This window comes from Anabrus simplex, chromosome 4 (genome assembly GCF_040414725.1).
Source record: "Anabrus simplex isolate iqAnaSimp1 chromosome 4, ASM4041472v1, whole genome shotgun sequence".
Lineage (NCBI taxonomy): Eukaryota > Metazoa > Arthropoda > Insecta > Orthoptera > Tettigoniidae > Anabrus > Anabrus simplex.
The window spans coordinates 456,098,396-456,120,096 of NC_090268.1; the positions used below are offsets into that span (position 1 = coordinate 456,098,396).

General features: G+C 43.3%; 1 protein-coding gene across 1 annotated transcript in view; it reads left to right on the plus strand.

Moving 5' to 3' along the window:
- Nucleotides 1-316: 316 nt before the first annotated feature.
- Nucleotides 317-21,701, plus strand: part of LOC137500430 (uncharacterized) — a 115,515-nt gene continuing 94,130 nt past the window's right edge. The window contains exon 1 of the mRNA XM_068227327.1: nt 317-370. The gene's annotated coding sequence lies outside the window, so the exon portion shown is untranslated. The remainder of the gene's footprint in view (nt 371-21,701) is intronic.

Here is a 21,701-nt window from a genome sequence, read left to right on the forward strand (position 1 = left end):
GAATTGAACATACATATACATGTGTTTTCTTAGTGGCTCTTCGCTCACTTCCGTTGCAGAATGAGAGACTCATACTGTCACTTAAATCTATTTCTTATCAACTTCTTAGAGAAAACAGAAACATTTTTAAAGGAATTCAAGACGATGGATTATCTATAGTACAGGTTTCTTATATCCTAGTCTCCTGACACTGGATGGTCTTTGCCAGATCAGTTGCATTATTTATTGGAGAGCGAAGATTTTTATCTTATGACGCAATGGACGGATGACAGATCGCTAGAGCTGGTAGCTAGCCGCTCTTGTGTGTATTTTTGCATCAGTAACATCTCAGCTGTTTCTCGCTACGCAGCGCCTACGTCGACGTCAAACTGTAAGTCACCATATCCGTATCTACACTAATATTATACGGAAAGTTTCTGAGTTTGTTTCTATGTGGAAGGTAATCTCGCGAACCGATTTTATCTCGGCAATTCTTTCACCACTGGAAAATGTTTTCCTTCCATATTGTTGTAGATCAGAAAGTTAGTCGGTCCGGCTGCTTGACTGAATGGTTAGCGTAGTGGCGGGTTCGATTCCCGGCCGGGTCGAGGATTTTAACCTCGTTTAGTTCATTCCTTCTGCCGGAGGGGTGGTTGATTATGCCCGTGTTATCATACATTTTCATTTACACACAGTTCATCACACTACAAACCACTTCACCAGTTGCGTATACTGAGGGCAAACAAGGCTGTCGGTGAAGCCCAAACATCAAATGAGACAATGCAAATCTTAAAGCGCATTATAATGTGAGTATCTGACACATTGTTCCATTTTAAAAACTTGAAAGCAATGAGAAAAAACGTCGTTCGTAATTCTGAGTGCAAGGCATCGGAGACCGACATTGTAGCCCTGGCGGTACGTCCCTCTCCCCTCGACTCACCTCGAGCGGCTTGCTGCTGTATATATACAGGGTGTTAGGTGTATACGTGCAGATATTTCTTCTAGCAATAGAGAACGATCTGACGAACCACTATATATCAAACTTTTAGTAATCAGCGGAAGTTATTTTCGAAAGCAAAGGGGTACGATGTTTTTAGAATAGGTAGTATGCCTTGTTCTGTGAATGAATAGCTTTCCGTTGATAACAGGCAAGTCACGCACCACCCGTGTCAAACCGGTTTCTGTTTATGTTTCAGAGCAAATGTACTACTGTAACGAGATGTTACGTAATATACTTGCCAAACTGGTTTTATGTTTACGAGCAACTGAACTACGATAACAGCTGAAGGCTGCTACCGGTGTACGTACCTACATTTCGTGCTTCCTGCCGGGCTGTATGGCTCAGACGGTTGAGGTGGTGGCCTTTTTACTCCAACCTCGCAGGTTCGAACCTGGCCCAGTCCGGTGGTATTTGAATGTGCTCAAATACGTCACACTCGTGCCGGTAGATTTAGTGACACGTAAATAGAACCCCTGCGAGACCTCATCGTCTCCGAAAACCGTAAACGTAACGCAAATACCATTATCATTATTATTATTATTATTGACTACTCGCCAATAATGTCTGCCCAGAAAATACTTCTCATCGTTTATAACTATGGATCTCGACAGTTGTATAATGTCCTAAATATGATGATTTTCAAAATTGGCTTTACGTCGCACCGACACAGATAGGTCTTATGGTGACGATGGGACAGAAAAGGTGTAGAAGTGAGAAGGAAGCGTTCGTGGCCTTAATAAAGGTTCAGCTCAAGCATTTTCCTGATGTGAAAATGGGAAACCACGGAGAACCATCTTCAGGGCTGTCGACAGTGGAGTTCGAACCCAGTATCTCCCCAATGAAAGTTCACAATTTCGCGCCTCTAACCGCACGACCAACGTATTCCAAGCTCTAATGCCGGGCTGAGTACCTCGGACGATAGTTCGCTGGTATTCTGATCCCATCTTGGCAGGTTCGATGGAGGCTCAATTCGGGGGTATTTGAAGGTGCTGAAATACGCCAGTTTCGTGTCTGTAGATTTACTTGCATTAAAAAAAAGTCCTGCGGTACAACATTCCGGCGCCTCGGCGTCTCCAAAATCCGTCAAAGTAATTATTAGGACGTAAAAAATTACATTATTATTTCGTGCTTACAAACGAAAAGCATGTGTGTAATGGTAAAATAAAGTATAACGTACTGCTTCCTTTGCAGTGCTTAATAAATTTATCAAAATAAAAGTGGCCAGTCTGAGTTGCTCAGACGGTTAAAGCACTGGTTTCTTGGTTCCAGCTTAGCAGGCTCGATCTTGGGTCAATCCGGTGGTATTCGAAGGTGTCGGTAGATTTACTGGCACGTAAAAAGAACTCCTGTGGGACTAAATTACAGCGCCTCCAAAAACAGTACGAGTAGTTAGTGGGACGTAAAGCAAATAACATTACCGGTATTATTATTATTATTATTATTATTATTATTATTGTTACCGTGTTTTAGCGGTAGTTATGCGTAAAAGAAGGTGCGGGTGTGAATGGGTTTCAAGCTACGAAATTATAGTGCAAGTAAAATTAATTTAAAATTTAACAAGGTTATATTTTCTTTTCAAAAACAAAGCAATAACAGACATGGCAGGTACAATGTAGCAAAACAAGGGGAGTTACAATATTTACAGGTTTTGGGCTTCACGCCCTGACTTCAGCGATCAGCTCAGTTTTACCACAAACACAAGTTTTAACAGAGGGGCAGAAAACCCCATTCATCCCTAGGAGCCCCTGGCTCCGAATTACACAGAAAAGCCTCCACGAGGCATATGACACTCCATTTTCAAAAGAGCGATCCGCTCTCAAAATTTAAGCCTCTCAAAGGCCACACCAAACTCTACCTTCAAGCTGTCCTCTAAGGACGTATTCACAGGGGTAAAATACCCAACCTACTGAGATCTATTACATGAAAAGAAGGTTGATTACATGACCTCTAAAATAACAATTTGAGAGGAGGCTAACCGCACTCCTGATACACTTTGTTTAAGACCTACTTGGCACTAGGCCGTTAATACAAGGGCTAATCCCATACTACAGAGGTGACTTAAGAAAATAACAATTTACATTACATCACGGAAGAATGGGTTTGAGAAAATAAGTTCACCTCAAAACAATATGAGTGGGAACTCGAGAGGGTTAGCACTCTCTATCCCAATATGTAGTTTAGAAAATAGGATAGGTACCAGTAGTCTTTACATTTTAAAGGAAGGTTACATGGTGGAAGGCCTAGAACCCGCCCCGAAGGTTAAACTGCTGAGCAAGCAAAGAAAGAAGTTATTACTTGGCCATTACCTTGTTGTAGACGCCGCCGAAGAAAGAGGCGCTTCCCGCCTCCTGCTATGTACTAAATACACTGAAAGATGGAACAGAAGTGGCCCTGAGACCCTAAAATCAGCAGTTTATATCCTCTCGCGGAAGATTCTAGGCGTTAGGGGAAAGAAAACACCCTCCCACAAAATTTTTATTGGCTAGGGAAAAGAAACCCCTACATAGAGGAAGAAGAAACACATTATTGGTGGAAAATTAATTAAAGAAATTCGGGATTGGCTAGATCCAAAATAAGGGGAAAAAGAGGGGTATACAGCCAACTTAAACAATGACAGAAAGAAATTTAACAAAGAACAAACTCTTGAAATAAAAATTTCTCCAACAAAATAGTTCTTTGACTCCGCACTAGGTCGCACTATTGTTGATCTTCAGTAGTGTCCTCTAGAAGAGAAAGTTCACACTTCTTACTTCAAGCGAAACAAAAACACATCAAAAATGACACAGTTCACAAACTCAAAAATTTCCAGGTAGTGACATCTTCTGAGAAATTAGTAGATTAATAGTGTAGATAAAGTTCAGACTTCCTCCAGAAGAGGAGTTTCAACTGGCGCAACTTTTAAATAAACAGAGTAGAGGTGTACCGCCCGGTACAGACCTCCCCCCCCAAACGTTCCTCCAGGGGTGACACATGAAATCAGTTTGAAACAAGTTCCAAGTTATAAAGTGAATATGAAAATAGATTACAAGATTTTCAGAATGTTGTGTGATTCAGTTTCACAATTTGTTATTGCAGGTGAAGTAAAGTCTTTCTGTAGAAGTTGAATTTCTGAAGATAAACTTTTAATACTTGAAAGTGATGAAAAATTTGGCAATGTCCACCAAATATTGTTGTTGAATTCCCAAGTGTAATCATTACTTATAGTAACTGTTCATGTAGTTGATGTTGATGAAGTGAGGTGGCCAGACCGGCCGTTGCAGCTTGCGTCCAAAGGAGGCCGCTCGGACCCCTCAAGTACCCTGAGATACCGCTCGCCCGCACTATGAGGGGAGCAGAGGAGTTGAAACACGCCGCGCCCGCGGTGAACATATACAGGCTGCGGGCAAGTAGCAGGTCGTGCGCCGCACATCAGCCTTGGCCGGGAGGAGAGCTCCGGCTCGCCGGGCACATGTCGTCTTCGCTGGAGAGGAGGGGGCCCATCCCCCTCCCCAGTTGCTGCACGGCGCTGCGTGGCTGCGGGGGCACTGAAACATTAAAGCTAGGCGGCAGAATTGTGTTGGACCATCATGTTTCTTTGAGGGCACAGGCTTGTAGAGAGATTGAGGGGCCAGCGGCGTGCAGATATTCATGGTATTCATTAAGCCACTGTGTAGAGTGGAGCAGGAGACGGGAGCGTGGTAATGGCCGTGGCAAAGACAGGATGGCAGTTTAATGGGTCGGGGCAGGTTTCACAAACATGCTTACATAAGAAACAAAATCCTATAGAAGGGGCAGAATGCCTAGAATTTGGAAACTCAAAAAAAAAATATAACCTTCATATTCCTTTCAAAATAATATGAAGCAAGTTAACACGTAAATTACACCGGTTTCACCTGTGACAGGTGAACCCTAAATATCCTCTCGGTGGCTGGATTGCTAACTAACAACGTAACTGGCGTAAGAAAATCGAGAATGATACAAGGCCCATGAAATCTGGGGGCAAGCTTGCCCGCGGGAACAAAATTCTTGACCATTACTTGGTCGCCTACCTTCAAAGGGGTGGGTCTCCGTCCACGATCATACCTTTCCCTAACCTTTTCATGAGACACTTTAAGATTGGCTTTAGCCTTCTTCCAAAGATCTTTAATGCTGTCCGGATCTATTGTCTCGGGTAGAATGTCATTCAGAGACCAGAGGTTAGAGAGCGGCGAGTTGGGAACAAACTTAAACATCAAAGAAGCTGGAGTAAACTTGTGAGATTCATGAACCGCCGAATTCAAAGCAAAAGCTATCCAATGCAGGGACGTGTCCCACCTGGAAGGATCTTCATGATGATAGGCAATGAGTGCGGACCTGAGATTACGGTTAACCCGTTCAGCCAGAGATGGTTGAGGGTAATAAGCAGAAGTAGTTACATGAGAGATGGACAAGTCAAAACAGAATTTACGAAATATATTTGATGTGAACGCCTTAGCATTATCAGATACAATATATTGACACGGACCAAAAGAAGCAAAAATAGAATTTAAGCAGGTAATGGTAGACTGAGCGGTAGCCAGTTTAGTCGGAAATAACCAAGAAAATCTTGTAAAACCATCTACACATACAAAGATGAACTTATTATCATTACCCTTTGACTGGGGGAAGGGTCCTACATAATCGATATACAGGCGTTCCATGGGGCGCGACGCTTGATGCGAAGACAAAAGGCCTACCTTGGTGGACATGGTGGGTTTACTAAGCAAACAAGATTTACAAGCTTTTACAAGTTCACGGATTTCACCGTCCATACCTTTCCAGATGAACATTTCACGAATCTTTTCACGAGTTTTAAAGATACCCAGGTGCCCCCCCAATGGGGTCTCATGATAGTATTTGAAGATCATAGGCACAAGAACCGCTGGAACGACAACCTTCATCATCTTATCATGCCTCGATGGGCAACATAAAACACCATTCCTCAGAACATAAGGGACGACATGTTCCCCAGAAGAAAGGGTTTCCATTATCGGACCCAGCGTCGGATCTTCACGTTGGTATTTCTCAATATCCCTAAAGAGCATGGGAGCATCTGTTAAGATGGCATTAACCTCAGATAGTATGGACTCGGGAGGTGATGAACTGTCGGCCGGTTCCTGGGTCTCGACGTCGTTAGAAAACATACGGCTGAGTCCATCAGCCACAACATTTTCAGTAACTCTGATATGCCGTACATCGAATTGGAAGGCAGAAATACGGATGGCCCAGCGGGCTATACGACCAGTACGACGCGGCCTACCTAAGACCCAGCTTAAGGCTTGATTATCTGTCTCCAGATCGAATTTGACGTGTTCCAGATAGAGACGGAACTTTTCTAAGGCGAATAAGACTGCCAAACCTTCAAGCTCATATATGGAGTACTTTGCTTCTTGAGCTGACAATGTCCTAGACGCATAGGCGATGGGTCGCCTCCCTCGTTCAGTCTCTTGAAGAAGGACTGCAGCTACCGCCGACGACGACGCGTCGGTTTGGACGATGAATTTCTTCGAGAAATCAGGCATAGCAAGTACAGGGGCATTACAGAGAGCTAATTTAAGGTCTTCAAAAGCGGCTTGTTGAGAAGGTCCCCACTCAAATTTGATGCCTTTCCTACGTAGAAGGTTTAAGGGCGCCGCTCTATTAGCAAAATTAGGAATGAACTTCCTGAAGAAATTCACCATACCGATGAACCTGGCGATACCTTTAATGTCCTTGGGATGTTTAAAATCACGGATGGCCTGTGTTCTAGAATGATCGACTGCTACTCCATCGGGTGACACAATATGCCCTAGGAATGACATAGAGGGCTTAGCAAAGGCAACCTTGGACAACTTAACAGTTAACCCAGCCTTACGAAGGCGATCGAGAACTTCTCGCAGATGATCTAGATGTTCTTCAAAAGTCTCTGAAAATACGACGACATCATCTAAGTAGTGATATAAGTACTCGAATTTGATGTCGGAGAAGACCCTATCTAGCAGCCTAGTGAGTACAGCTGCTCCCGTAGGGAGCCCGAAAGGCACGCGGTTGTATTCATATAAATTCCAGTCCGTGGCAAACGCTGTAAGATGTTTAGACTCTTCGGCAAGGGGAATTTGATTATAGGCCTGATTTAAGTCCAAGATGGTGAAGAACTTGGCCTTACGAAACCATGAAAAACAAGAATGAAGGTCGGGAAGGGGCACAGATTGCAACACCACCTTCCGATTGAGAGCCCTGTAATCAATGGCAGGCCTGAAGCCTCCTTGGGGTTTCGGGACTAGAAAAATAGGCGAAGAATACGCTGACTTAGAGGGCCTAATAATACCATCCTTCAACATCTGATCGATGATTTCTTTCAGAGCTTTCATTTTAGGAGGAGACAGCCTATAAGGTGGAAAGCGAACAGGAATCGAATCCGTGACCTCAATTTTGTATTCAATAAGGTCAGTAACACCAAGAGTATCAGAGAACACCTCGGGAAACGACTGACACAATTTGCGAATACTATCAGCCTGCTCCTCAGGTAGATGTCTAAGGTCTAACAACATCTCATCCTGGGTAGGCGAAACAGATGAACATGATACAGAATTACACTTTAATAGAGGGATTTTACAATTAGAGGCAAATTTGAATGTGCACGACTTACTCTGAAGATCGAGCACAAGACCAGTGTGAGACATGAAGTCCGCTCCCAGTATGATGGGGCAAGACAAATGCTTGGCCACAAACAATTTGATTTTCCATGTAAATTTAAAAACACGAATTTTGACATGTAAGGAACCTAGAATTTCCAATGGAGATGAATTAACCGAAACATATTTAACAGGAGATGAGTCATAGTCAGGGAGTTTACAAACAGATTTCAATTTAGAATACCAATCAGCCGAAATAATGGAACAAACACTGCCTGAATCTAAGAGAGCTGTTATAGGCTCGTTATTTAACTCAATCTTAAGAAAAGGAACAGGTGCGGGGATATCCGCCGCAATCCTAAGACACTCTCTGGGGCATTCAAAAAAAGAATTTGAAGATTGCTCATTCCCTGAATTCTCGACCTTTTTGCCCGGGGCTGAGCCTTGGAAAGCAGAATTAGTCGACTCAGCCGAAGCCGCTAGTCACTTTTTATTATTGGCATAGGTGGAATTTGCACCAGAAGTTGAGCAGGAGGGGGTGCTATTTGAGTTTGGGCAATTCTTGGCGATATGTGAGAAAGCCCCACATTTAAAGCAGCCTTGTGATGAACCAGCTCCATTCCTAGTCCCACTTGGCTTGATCAGTGGACACTTATTGCGCAGATGGTCAGGCGACCCGCAAGCATAACATTTACGGGGATTGACTGGTCGGCGAGGTGGAGGCCGAGTGTTACTAAAGGAAGGCGGGGGTTCTTTCGCGACACGCAAAGAATCGGCGTATCTAACTCCTTCCGCTGAGACGGCCAATGCTTCAAGTTCAGAGAAGGTTTGCGGACACGCCGCGAAACACAAATATGACCTGTAAAATGGCGAAATACCTTCTACAATAGCCTGCACAATCTGATCTTCAGGAAAGTGCAGAGCAAACACCCTAGTGTAGAATTTGATATCTTGTATGAAATCAGCCAAGTTTTCATCCAAGCGCTGTACACGGTAATAGTACTTCTGAATCAGGGAGGACCTGGCCCTAGCCGGGATGAAGTTAGCTAGCAAATGGGCATGGAAATCCTCAATAGATGATTGCTCGGCAATGGCTCTTACGATTTTATCAGAGAGAATACCAATAGCATACGGATAGATAATTTGCAAAATTTGACATGGCGAAAGAGAAAAAACAAGAGCATGATCCTGAAATTCCACTAGAAATCTTAAAAATGAAATTACGTCACTGGTGGTGTTGACGGAAAACTTAGAGATACCTCTAAGCAACATTGCCAATGGATGAGGCAAGCTACTGAACCCAGGTGACATAGTCGTTAAAGGTTTCAATGGCAAAGAAGTTAATTCAGAGCGGATGTTACCCAATGACGCACGGCGTTCAGATTCGTTGTTCGATGGGGCAGAGATAGTTTGAGCAGCAACGGTTATCCTATTGACTTCTCCCTGAGGAGGCTCTTCATCACTACCTACATTCACTGTGGCGGGTTGATCAGTTTTGGGAGGAACTTCGCCGGTTAGCAATTGAGTGACCTTATTAGACAATTCAGAAATAGTTTCAAGGAGCGTATTAGCGTCCTTCCTCTGAACGTCATTCACCTTTAGAGACAACAGATCATTAACTCTATTTGCAAAGTGATACAGCCTGCCTTGCACACGCTTAATTTGATTAGGAGACGGATCGTTTTCATCAAAAAAGCTGACTACAGATGCTAGCCCAGTAATATTCTCGACGATCGTGGAAAGAGAATCATCAATTTCTTTCTCTCCCAAATTGGGGATGGAAATGGGCAAATCAAGGGACTCTCTAAGCTTGTTGGTGTCGATTGCAACCGTGCCTCCAGATTGCACATTTCTGATAGTTAACTCGTATATCAACTCCTCTTTGCGCAAATAGCTAAGGAGGAGAACATCGCGAGGGCCGGGCATGATGACAGAACAATTTTGAAAAACTCAAAAAATTCCAGCAACTGAGAAAATTGTTAGAGTTCGAATCAAAGCAATGTTTAGCCGTCAAAAGGGGCTAAATTGAGACCCATTCAACCACGCTCTGCTACCACTTGTTACCGTGTTTTAGCGGTAGTTATGCGTAAAAGAAGGTGCGGGTGTGAATGGGTTTCAAGCTACGAAATTATAGTGCAAGTAAAATTAATTTAAAATTTAACAAGGTTATATTTTCTTTTCAAAAACAAAGCAATAACAGACATGGCAGGTACAATGTAGCAAAACAAGGGGAGTTACAATATTTACAGGTTTTGGGCTTCACGCCCTGACTTCAGCGATCAGCTCAGTTTTACCACAAACACAAGTTTTAACAGAGGGGCAGAAAACCCCATTCATCCCTAGGAGCCCCTGGCTCCGAATTACACAGAAAAGCCTCCACGAGGCATATGACACTCCATTTTCAAAAGAGCGATCCGCTCTCAAAATTTAAGCCTCTCAAAGGCCACACCAAACTCTACCTTCAAGCTGTCCTCTAAGGACGTATTCACAGGGGTAAAATACCCAACCTACTGAGATCTATTACATGAAAAGAAGGTTGATTACATGACCTCTAAAATAACAATTTGAGAGGAGGCTAACCGCACTCCTGATACACTTTGTTTAAGACCTACTTGGCACTAGGCCGTTAATACAAGGGCTAATCCCATACTACAGAGGTGACTTAAGAAAATAACAATTTACATTACATCACGGAAGAATGGGTTTGAGAAAATAAGTTCACCTCAAAATAATATGAGTGGGAACTCGAGAGGGTTAGCACTCTCTATCCCAATATGTAGTTTAGAAAATAGGATAGGTACCAGTAGTCTTTACATTTTAAAGGAAGGTTACATGGTGGAAGGCCTAGAACCCGCCCCGAAGGTTAAACTGCTGAGCAAGCAAAGAAAGAAGTTATTACTTGGCCATTACCTTGTTGTAGACGCCGCCGAAGAAAGAGGCGCTTCCCGCCTCCTGCTATGTACTAAATACACTGAAAGATGGAACAGAAGTGGCCCTGAGACCCTAAAATCAGCAGTTTATATCCTCTCGCGGAAGATTCTAGGCGTTAGGGGAAAGAAAACACCCTCCCACAAAATTTTTATTGGCTAGGGAAAAGAAACCCCTACATAGAGGAAGAAGAAACACATTATTGGTGGAAAATTAATTAAAGAAATTCGGGATTGGCTAGATCCAAAATAAGGGGAAAAAGAGGGGTATACAGCCAACTTAAACAATGACAGAAAGAAATTTAACAAAGAACAAACTCTTGAAATAAAAATTTCTCCAACAAAATAGTTCTTTGACTCCGCACTAGGTCGCACTATTGTTGATCTTCAGTAGTGTCCTCTAGAAGAGAAAGTTCACACTTCTTACTTCAAGCGAAACAAAAACACATCAAAAATGACACAGTTCACAAACTCAAAAATTTCCAGGTAGTGACATCTTCTGAGAAATTAGTAGATTAATAGTGTAGATAAAGTTCAGACTTCCTCCAGAAGAGGAGTTTCAACTGGCGCAACTTTTAAATAAACAGAGTAGAGGTGTACCGCCCGGTACAGACCTCCCCCCCAAAAGTTCCTCCAGGGGTGACACATGAAATCAGTTTGAAACAAGTTCCAAGTTATAAAGTGAATATGAAAATAGATTACAAGATTTTCAGAATGTTGTGTGATTCAGTTTCACAATTTGTTATTGCAGGTGAAGTAAAGTCTTTCTGTAGAAGTTGAATTTCTGAAGATAAACTTTTAATACTTGAAAGTGATGAAAAATTTGGCAATGTCCACCAAATATTGTTGTTGAATTCCCAAGTGTAATCATTACTTATAGTAACTGTTCATGTAGTTGATGTTGATGAAGTGAGGTGGCCAGACCGGCCGTTGCAGCTTGCGTCCAACGGAGGCCGCTCGGACCCCTCAAGTACCCTGAGATACCGCTCGCCCGCACTATGAGGGGAGCAGAGGAGTTGAAACACGCCGCGCCCGCGGTGAACATATACAGGCTGCGGGCAAGTAGCAGGTCGTGCGCCGCACATCAGCCTTGGCCGGGAGGAGAGCTCCGGCTCGCCGGGCACATGTCGTCTTCGCTGGAGAGGAGGGGGCCCATCCCCCTCCCCAGTTGCTGCACGGCGCTGCGTGGCTGCGGGGGCACTGAAACATTAAAGCTAGGCGGCAGAATTGTGTTGGACCATCATGTTTCTTTGAGGGCACAGGCTTGTAGAGAGATTGAGGGGCCAGCGGCGTGCAGATATTCATGGTATTCATTAAGCCACTGTGTAGAGTGGAGCAGGAGACGGGAGCGTGGTAATGGCCGTGGCAAAGACAGGATGGCAGTTTAATGGGTCGGGGCAGGTTTCACAAACATGCTTACATAAGAAACAAAATCCTATAGAAGGGGCAGAATGCCTAGAATTTGGAAACTCAAAAAAAAAATATAACCTTCATATTCCTTTCAAAATAATATGAAGCAAGTTAACACGTAAATTACACCGGTTTCACCTGTGACAGGTGAACCCTAAATATCCTCTCGGTGGCTGGATTGCTAACTAACAACGTAACTGGCGTAAGAAAATCGAGAATGATACAAGGCCCATGAAATCTGGGGGCAAGCTTGCCCGCGGGAACAAAATTCTTGACCATTACTTGGTCGCCTACCTTCAAAGGGGTGGGTCTCCGTCCACGATCATACCTTTCCCTAACCTTTTCATGAGACACTTTAAGATTGGCTTTAGCCTTCTTCCAAAGATCTTTAATGCTGTCCGGATCTATTGTCTCGGGTAGAATGTCATTCAGAGACCAGAGGTTAGAGAGCGGCGAGTTGGGAACAAACTTAAACATCAAAGAAGCTGGAGTAAACTTGTGAGATTCATGAACCGCCGAATTCAAAGCAAAAGCTATCCAATGCAGGGACGTGTCCCACCTGGAAGGATCTTCATGATGATAGGCAATGAGTGCGGACCTGAGATTACGGTTAACCCGTTCAGCCAGAGATGGTTGAGGGTAATAAGCAGAAGTAGTTACATGAGAGATGGACAAGTCAAAACAGAATTTACGAAATATATTTGATGTGAACGCCTTAGCATTATCAGATACAATATATTGACACGGACCAAAAGAAGCAAAAATAGAATTTAAGCAGGTAATGGTAGACTGAGCGGTAGCCAGTTTAGTCGGAAATAACCAAGAAAATCTTGTAAAACCATCTACACATACAAAGATGAACTTATTAGCATTACCCTTTGACTGGGGGAAGGGTCCTACATAATCGATATACAGGCGTTCCATGGGGCGCGACGCTTGATGCGAAGACAAAAGGCCTACCTTGGTGGACATGGTGGGTTTACTAAGCAAACAAGATTTACAAGCTTTTACAAGTTCACGGATTTCACCGTCCATACCTTTCCAGATGAACATTTCACGAATCTTTTCACGAGTTTTAAAGATACCCAGGTGCCCCCCCAATGGGGTCTCATGATAGTATTTGAAGATCATAGGCACAAGAACCGCTGGAACGACAACCTTCATCATCTTATCATGCCTCGATGGGCAACATAAAACACCATTCCTCAGAACATAAGGGACGACATGTTCCCCAGAAGAAAGGGTTTCCATTATCGGACCCAGCGTCGGATCTTCACGTTGGTATTTCTCAATATCCCTAAAGAGCATGGGAGCATCTGTTAAGATGGCATTAACCTCAGATAGTATGGACTCGGGAGGTGATGAACTGTCGGCCGGTTCCTGGGTCTCGACGTCGTTAGAAAACATACGGCTGAGTCCATCAGCCACAACATTTTCAGTAACTCTGATATGCCGTACATCGAATTGGAAGGCAGAAATACGGATGGCCCAGCGGGCTATACGACCAGTACGACGCGGCCTACCTAAGACCCAGCTTAAGGCTTGATTATCTGTCTCCAGATCGAATTTGACGTGTTCCAGATAGAGACGGAACTTTTCTAAGGCGAATAAGACTGCCAAACCTTCAAGCTCATATATGGAGTACTTTGCTTCTTGAGCTGACAATGTCCTAGAAGCATAGGCGATGGGTCGCCTCCCTCGTTCAGTCTCTTGAAGAAGGACTGCAGCTACCGCCGACGACGACGCGTCGGTTTGGACGATGAATTTCTTCGAGAAATCAGGCATAGCAAGTACAGGGGCATTACAGAGAGCTAATTTAAGGTCTTCAAAAGCGGCTTGTTGAGAAGGTCCCCACTCAAATTTGATGCCTTTCCTACGTAGAAGGTTTAAGGGCGCCGCTCTATTAGCAAAATTAGGAATGAACTTCCTGAAGAAATTCACCATACCGATGAACCTGGCGATACCTTTAATGTCCTTGGGAGGTTTAAAATCACGGATGGCCTGTGTTCTAGAATGATCGACTGCTACTCCATCGGGTGACACAATATGCCCTAGGAATGACATAGAGGGCTTAGCAAAGGCAACCTTGGACAACTTAACAGTTAACCCAGCCTTACGAAGGCGATCGAGAACTTCTCGCAGATGATCTAGATGTTCTTCAAAAGTCTCTGAAAATACGACGACATCATCTAAGTAGTGATATAAGTACTCGAATTTGATGTCGGAGAAGACCCTATCTAGCAGCCTAGTGAGTACAGCTGCTCCCGTAGGGAGCCCGAAAGGCACGCGGTTGTATTCATATAAATTCCAGTCCGTGGCAAACGCTGTAAGATGTTTAGACTCTTCGGCAAGGGGAATTTGATTATAGGCCTGATTTAAGTCCAAGATGGTGAAGAACTTGGCCTTACGAAACCATGAAAAACAAGAATGAAGGTCGGGAAGGGGCACAGATTGCAACACCACCTTCCGATTGAGAGCCCTGTAATCAATGACAGGCCTGAAGCCTCCTTGGGGTTTCGGGACTAGAAAAATAGGCGAAGAATACGCTGACTTAGAGGGCCTAATAATACCATCCTTCAACATCTGATCGATGATTTCTTTCAGAGCTTTCATTTTAGGAGGAGACAGCCTATAAGGTGGAAAGCGAACAGGAATCGAATCCGTGACCTCAATTTTGTATTCAATAAGGTCAGTAACACCAAGAGTATCAGAGAACACCTCGGGAAACGACTGACACAATTTGCGAATACTATCAGCCTGCTCCTCAGGTAGATGTCTAAGGTCTAACAACATCTCATCCTGGGTAGGCGAAACAGATGAACATGATACAGAATTACACTTTAATAGAGGGATTTTACAATTAGAGGCAAATTTGAATGTGCACGACTTACTCTGAAGATCGAGCACAAGACCAGTGTGAGACATGAAGTCCGCTCCCAGTATGATGGGGCAAGACAAATGCTTGGCCACAAACAATTTGATTTTCCATGTAAATTTAAAAACACGAATTTTGACATGTAAGGAACCTAGAATTTCCAATGGAGATGAATTAACCGAAACATATTTAACAGGAGATGAGTCATAGTCAGGGAGTTTACAAACAGATTTCAATTTAGAATACCAATCAGCCGAAATAATGGAACAAACACTGCCTGAATCTAAGAGAGCTGTTATAGGCTCGTTATTTAACTCAATCTTAAGAAAAGGAACAGGTGCGGGGATATCCGCCGCAATCCTAAGACACTCTCTGGGGCATTCAAAAAAAGAATTTGAAGATTGCTCATTCCCTGAATTCTCGACCTTTTTGCCCGGGGCTGAGCCTTGGAAAGCAGAATTAGTCGACTCAGCCGAAGCCGCTAGTCACTTTTTATTATTGGCATAGGTGGAATTTGCACCAGAAGTTGAGCAGGAGGGGGTGCTATTTGAGTTTGGGCAATTCTTGGCGATATGTGAGAAAGCCCCACATTTAAAGCAGCCTTGTGATGAACCAGCTCCATTCCTAGTCCCACTTGGCTTGATCAGTGGACACTTATTGCGCAGATGGTCAGGCGACCCGCAAGCATAACATTTACGGGGATTGACTGGTCGGCGAGGTGGAGGCCGAGTGTTACTAAAGGAAGGCGGGGGTTCTTTCGCGACACGCAAAGAATCGGCGTATCTAACTCCTTCCGCTGAGACGGCCAATGCTTCAAGTTCAGAGAAGGTTTGCGGACACGCCGCGAAACACAAATATGACCTGTAAAATGGCGAAATACCTTCTACAATAGCCTGCACAATCTGATCTTCAGGAAAGTGCAGAGCAAACACCCTAGTGTAGAATTTGATATCTTGTATGAAATCAGCCAAGTTTTCATCCAAGCGCTGTACACGGTAATAGTACTTCTGAATCAGGGAGGACCTGGCCCTAGCCGGGATGAAGTTAGCTAGCAAATGGGCATGGAAATCCTCAATAGATGATTGCTCGGCAATGGCTCTTACGATTTTATCAGAGAGAATACCAATAGCATACGGATAGATAATTTGCAAAATTTGACATGGCGAAAGAGAAAAAACAAGAGCATGATCCTGAAATTCCACTAGAAATCTTAAAAATGAAATTACGTCACTGGTGGTGTTGACGGAAAACTTAGAGATACCTCTAAGCAACATTGCCAATGGATGAGGCAAGCTACTGAACCCAGGTGACATAGTCGTTAAAGGTTTCAATGGCAAAGAAGTTAATTCAGAGCGGATGTTACCCAATGACGCACGGCGTTCAGATTCGTTGTTCGATGGGGCAGAGATAGTTTGAGCAGCAACGGTTATCCTATTGACTTCTCCCTGAGGAGGCTCTTCATCACTACCTACATTCACTGTGGCGGGTTGATCAGTTTTGGGAGGAACTTCGCCGGTTAGCAATTGAGTGACCTTATTAGACAATTCAGAAATAGTTTCAAGGAGCGTATTAGCGTCCTTCCTCTGAACGTCATTCACCTTTAGAGACAACAGATCATTAACTCTATTTGCAAAGTGATACAGCCTGCCTTGCACACGCTTAATTTGATTAGGAGACGGATCGTTTTCATCAAAAAAGCTGACTACAGATGCTAGCCCAGTAATATTCTCGACGATCGTGGAAAGAGAATCATCAATTTCTTTCTCTCCCAAATTGGGGATGGAAATGGGCAAATCAAGGGACTCTCTAAGCTTGTTGGTGTCGATTGCAACCGTGCCTCCAGATTGCACATTTCTGATAGTTAACTCGTATATCAACTCCTCTTTGCGCAAATAGTTAAGGAGGAGAACATCGCGAGGGCCGGGCATGATGACAGAACAATTTTGAAAAACTCAAAAAATTCCAGCAACTGAGAAAATTGTTAGAGTTCGAATCAAAGCAATGTTTAGCCGTCAAAAGGGGCTAAATTGAGACCCATTCAACCACGCTCTGCTACCACTTGTTACCGTGTTTTAGCGGTAGTTATGCGTAAAAGAAGGTGCGGGTGTGAATGGGTTTCAAGCTACGAAATTATAGTGCAAGTAAAATTAATTTAAAATTTAACAAGGTTATATTTTCTTTTCAAAAACAAAGCAATAACAGACATGGCAGGTACAATGTAGCAAAACAAGGGGAGTTACAATATTTACAGGTTTTGGGCTTCACGCCCTGACTTCAGCGATCAGCTCAGTTTTACCACAAACACAAGTTTTAACAGAGGGGCAGAAAACCCCATTCATCCCTAGGAGCCCCTGGCTCCGAATTACACAGAAAAGCCTCCACGAGGCATATGACACTCCATTTTCAAAAGAGCGATCCGCTCTCAAAATTTAAGCCTCTCAAAGGCCACACCAAACTCTACCTTCAAGCCGTCCTCTAAGGACGTATTCACAGGGGTAAAATACCCAACCTACTGAGATCTATTACATGAAAAGAAGGTTGATTACATGACCTCTAAAATAACAATTTGAGAGGAGGCTAACCGCACTCCTGATACACTTTGTTTAAGACCTACTTGGCACTAGGCCGTTAATACAAGGGCTAATCCCATACTACAGAGGTGACTTAAGAAAATAACAATTTACATTACATCACGGAAGAATGGGTTTGAGAAAATAAGTTCACCTCAAAATAATATGAGTGGGAACTCGAGAGGGTTAGCACTCTCTATCCCAATATGTAGTTTAGAAAATAGGATAGGTACCAGTAGTCTTTACATTTTAAAGGAAGGTTACATGGTGGAAGGCCTAGAACCCGCCCCGAAGGTTAAACTGCTGAGCAAGCAAAGAAAGAAGTTATTACTTGGCCATTACCTTGTTGTAGACGCCGCCGAAGAAAGAGGCGCTTCCCGCCTCCTGCTATGTACTAAATACACTGAAAGATGGAACAGAAGTGGCCCCGAGACCCTAAAATCAGCAGTTTATATCCTCTCGCGGAAGATTCTAGGCGTTAGGGGAAAGAAAACACCCTCCCACAAAATTTTTATTGGCTAGGGAAAAGAAACCCCTACATAGAGGAAGAAGAAACACATTATTGGTGGAAAATTAATTAAAGAAATTCGGGATTGGCTAGATCCAAAATAAGGGGAAAAAGAGGGGTATACAGCCAACTTAAACAATGACAGAAAGAAATTTAACAAAGAACAAACTCTTGAAATAAAAATTTCTCCAACAAAATAGTTCTTTGACTCCGCACTAGGTCGCACTATTGTTGATCTTCAGTAGTGTCCTCTAGAAGAGAAAGTTCACACTTCTTACTTCAAGCGAAACAAAGACACATCAAAAATGACACAGTTCACAAACTCAAAAATTTCCAGGTAGTGACATCTTCTGAGAAATTAGTAGATTAATAGTGTAGATAAAGTTCAGACTTCCTCCAGAAGAGGAGTTTCAACTGGCGCAACTTTTAAATAAACAGAGTAGAGGTGTACCGCCCGGTACAATTATTATTATTATTATTATTGTTATTCAGTCTTATTATTGCTACTACTCATATTGAACTACTTCTTATTACTCTCTTCCTAGTCTGATTATTATTATTATTATTATTATTATTATTATTATTATTATTATTATTATTATTATTATTATTATTATTATTATTATTATTATTATTCACCTGTTCATATTTTCGTCTTATTCCTCTTTTTACTCTCCTTTTAAGTCGTATAATTGTTATTCATATTTGATATTTTGTTATTAATATTATTGTTATTTTTATTATTTAGATTTAGTTTATTTCGTTTATTTATAACTTCTCTTTAGCTTCACGTGACACAATACATTTTCCGTCTTTAATTCACCTTTTGTGTCGTGTGCCGGTGTACATGTATGTTTCTGTCTGTGCTTCAAGACAGTGTTGCAAGATCTGTGTTTGTTTTTCCCAGCCCGGATTGCGTTTCGTTTCTCATGTGTCACAATTACATCTTACGTTCTGTTACATGTTTAAGTTTGACCTTGTGATACATCACCTTTAATCTGCTCTGTAGCCTTTAAGAGTGTAGCATGGTCAATGACCTCAGTGCTTGTTTTGTTCACATAACTGGACTAAGAACTCGTCTCAATCGGCCCAGCAAGTTCAAGGCCAACCACTTCTCTCTGTTTGTTTGTTTATTTACCAATGTATGTATGTATGTATGTCAGCATTGTACTATGTCAACATTGTACTGTGTCAACATCGTACCATGAAAATTTACTCAATAAACGGGGTGTTTGGGGGGACCTCTGTCCTGGGTGGGGTGCTCTGCGGGCCTCCTCTGGGGTCCGTATTGTTGCTGCGGTTATCTCTCTGCGCGGTCAGGTATTTACTTTTTTTTGCTATGGGCTTTACGTCGCACCGACACAGATAGGTCTTATGGCGACGAGGGGATAGGAAAGGCCTAGGAGTTGGAAGGAAGCGGCCGTGGCCTTAATTAAGGTACAGCCCCAGCATTTGCCTGGTGTGAAAATGGGAAACCACGGAAAACCATTTTCAGGGCTGCCGATAGTGGGATTCGAAGCTACTATCTCCCGGATGCAAGCTCACAGCCGCGCGCCTCTACGCGCACGGCCAACTCGCCCGGTCAGGTATTTACTAACAGGGCCGATGACCTCGATGTTAGGCCCCTTTAAACGACAAGCATATTTACTAACGTATTCAATTCAATTTATTGTATGTACAAGACATACGTCCAACTTGAATTATTTCATCCTCACAACTCTACTTCCTTACTGCGTGGCCCATGAGCTACACGCATAGCTGAAGGCCCACCCACTCCTCCACGAGGTCTGGGAATGAAATAACTAATTTGATTGAATTTTTTCCTATTTCAGTAGTGATGAATATAACACAAGCATTTTATTGAATTTTTATACGTGTTAATGATGATGATGATGATGATTGCTGTTTTAAGGTCATCGGCCCTTTAAAGCGCGTGCCTTTTGTTTTAACTCGTAGTGAATAAGAAACAAAATATAAATTGCTCGAACACACGTAAAAAACCAAAACCACATGCAGGGTAGAGTTGAGGAACTGCCAAAATGCGTTCAAGGTCAATGTCTAGAGTTTTAACAAGCACGTCTTCCCTGTGTTGTGTTCAGCTTTCGGCACGTACAAGTCACTCGCGCACTGAAACTCTCGATTTATAATTTTTGTTACCGGTACTTCAATTTCACTGCTCGGATTTATGAGAATATCGAACTATCGGGACTCAAAATACTATATCGATACTGTACTGTACTCCCAAGCCATTACGGTGCAGAAATGGCGTAACATCTGACATACCAAAGCGAAACTCGTAGCAATTGTTCACAGTGACCACCCTGGGCTTCTCTGCGGGCTTCACTTCTCCGAATGCAGTTGCAACGCATTCGAGACAAGGAACCTGTGTTGTTCAGAATATCCTCTGGTGCCGAAAAGATATGTTTACAGAGGTCATCCGAAGTGGATACTTCAGTTCAGTATACTTTGTGTTTCATGTCCCGCCAGACATAACAATCCACTGGAATAAGGTCTGGAATAAGGGCTGGCCAATTGATAGTTCCACATCGTCCTGTCTACCGTTGAGGAAATGTCTACACCATCGTGTAAAATCCACGTGGTTCGGCGTAGTCGAAGCGACACATCCTCTGAAAGCTCCAATAACGTACTGCCTCTACAGGAGCAAGATAACATTAATAAAAAGATGTAACCGACCTCCAACTACACCCATCCAGATGTTAATTAGAACCGGTGCTGGAAATCGCCTTGTCCTATTGAATGGAGATGTTCCACAGCTCATGAGTGGGGTATAGTGGGTTCGAACCCCTCTGTTGGCAGCCCTAAAGATGGTTTTCCGTGGTTTGCCATGTTCACACCAGGCAAATGCTAGGGCTGTAACGTCATGAAGGCCACGGCCGCTTCCTTCCCTCTTCCTTGTCTATCCCTTCCAATCTCCCCATTCCCCCGCAAGGCCCCTGTTCAGCATAGAAGGTGAGGCCGCCTGGGCGAGGTACTGGTCATTCTCCCCAGTTGTATCCCCCGACCCAATGTATCACGCTCCCGGTCACTGCCCTTGAGGCGGTAGAGGTGGGATCCCTCGCTGAGTCCGAGGGTAAACCTACCCTGGAGGGTAAACAGATTAGGAAAAAGAAGAATAAGCCTTCTATTAGAAATGCCCGGCGGCAATTCCACAGTAGACCGAGCTCGATAGCTGCAGTCGCTTAAGTGCGGCCAGTATCCAGTATCGGGAGATAGCAGATTCGAACCCCACTGTCGGCGGCCCTGAAGATGGTTTTCCGTGGTTTCCCATTTTCACACCAGTCAAATGCTGGGGCTGTACCTTAATTAAGGCCACGGCCGCTTCCTTCCCACTCCTAGCCCTTTCCTGTCCCATCGTCGCCATAAGACCTATCTGTGTCGGTGCGACTTAAAGCAACTAGCAAAAAAATCCACAGTAGCTATTTTTCCTTCGAGCAATGTTTACGCATGGTTGCAACTACGGTTTTTGAAATCTGTCTCATTAATAACAACATGACTGAATACTTACAGCCTTTTCTTTCAGTGTCCACCGTCATTTCATTGACCTGAAAACTTTATGAATAAGCATAGACAACTCGCATTGTCTATTGTCAGAAATTCATCGTAGCCTGTCGCAATAACAGCACCGAAATGTTGCGCTCATTTTTCATTTACTTATTAACTATTTCCTTTCATTTTGTCAGCTTGGATCACTGAGTATTGCCATTGACGTCTTATGAATCACACACACCTACACAATACTTGATTCGCATGTATGTGCTGGTACGTATCTTCGAGGTCACTGTAAGGATTCTGTGTACATT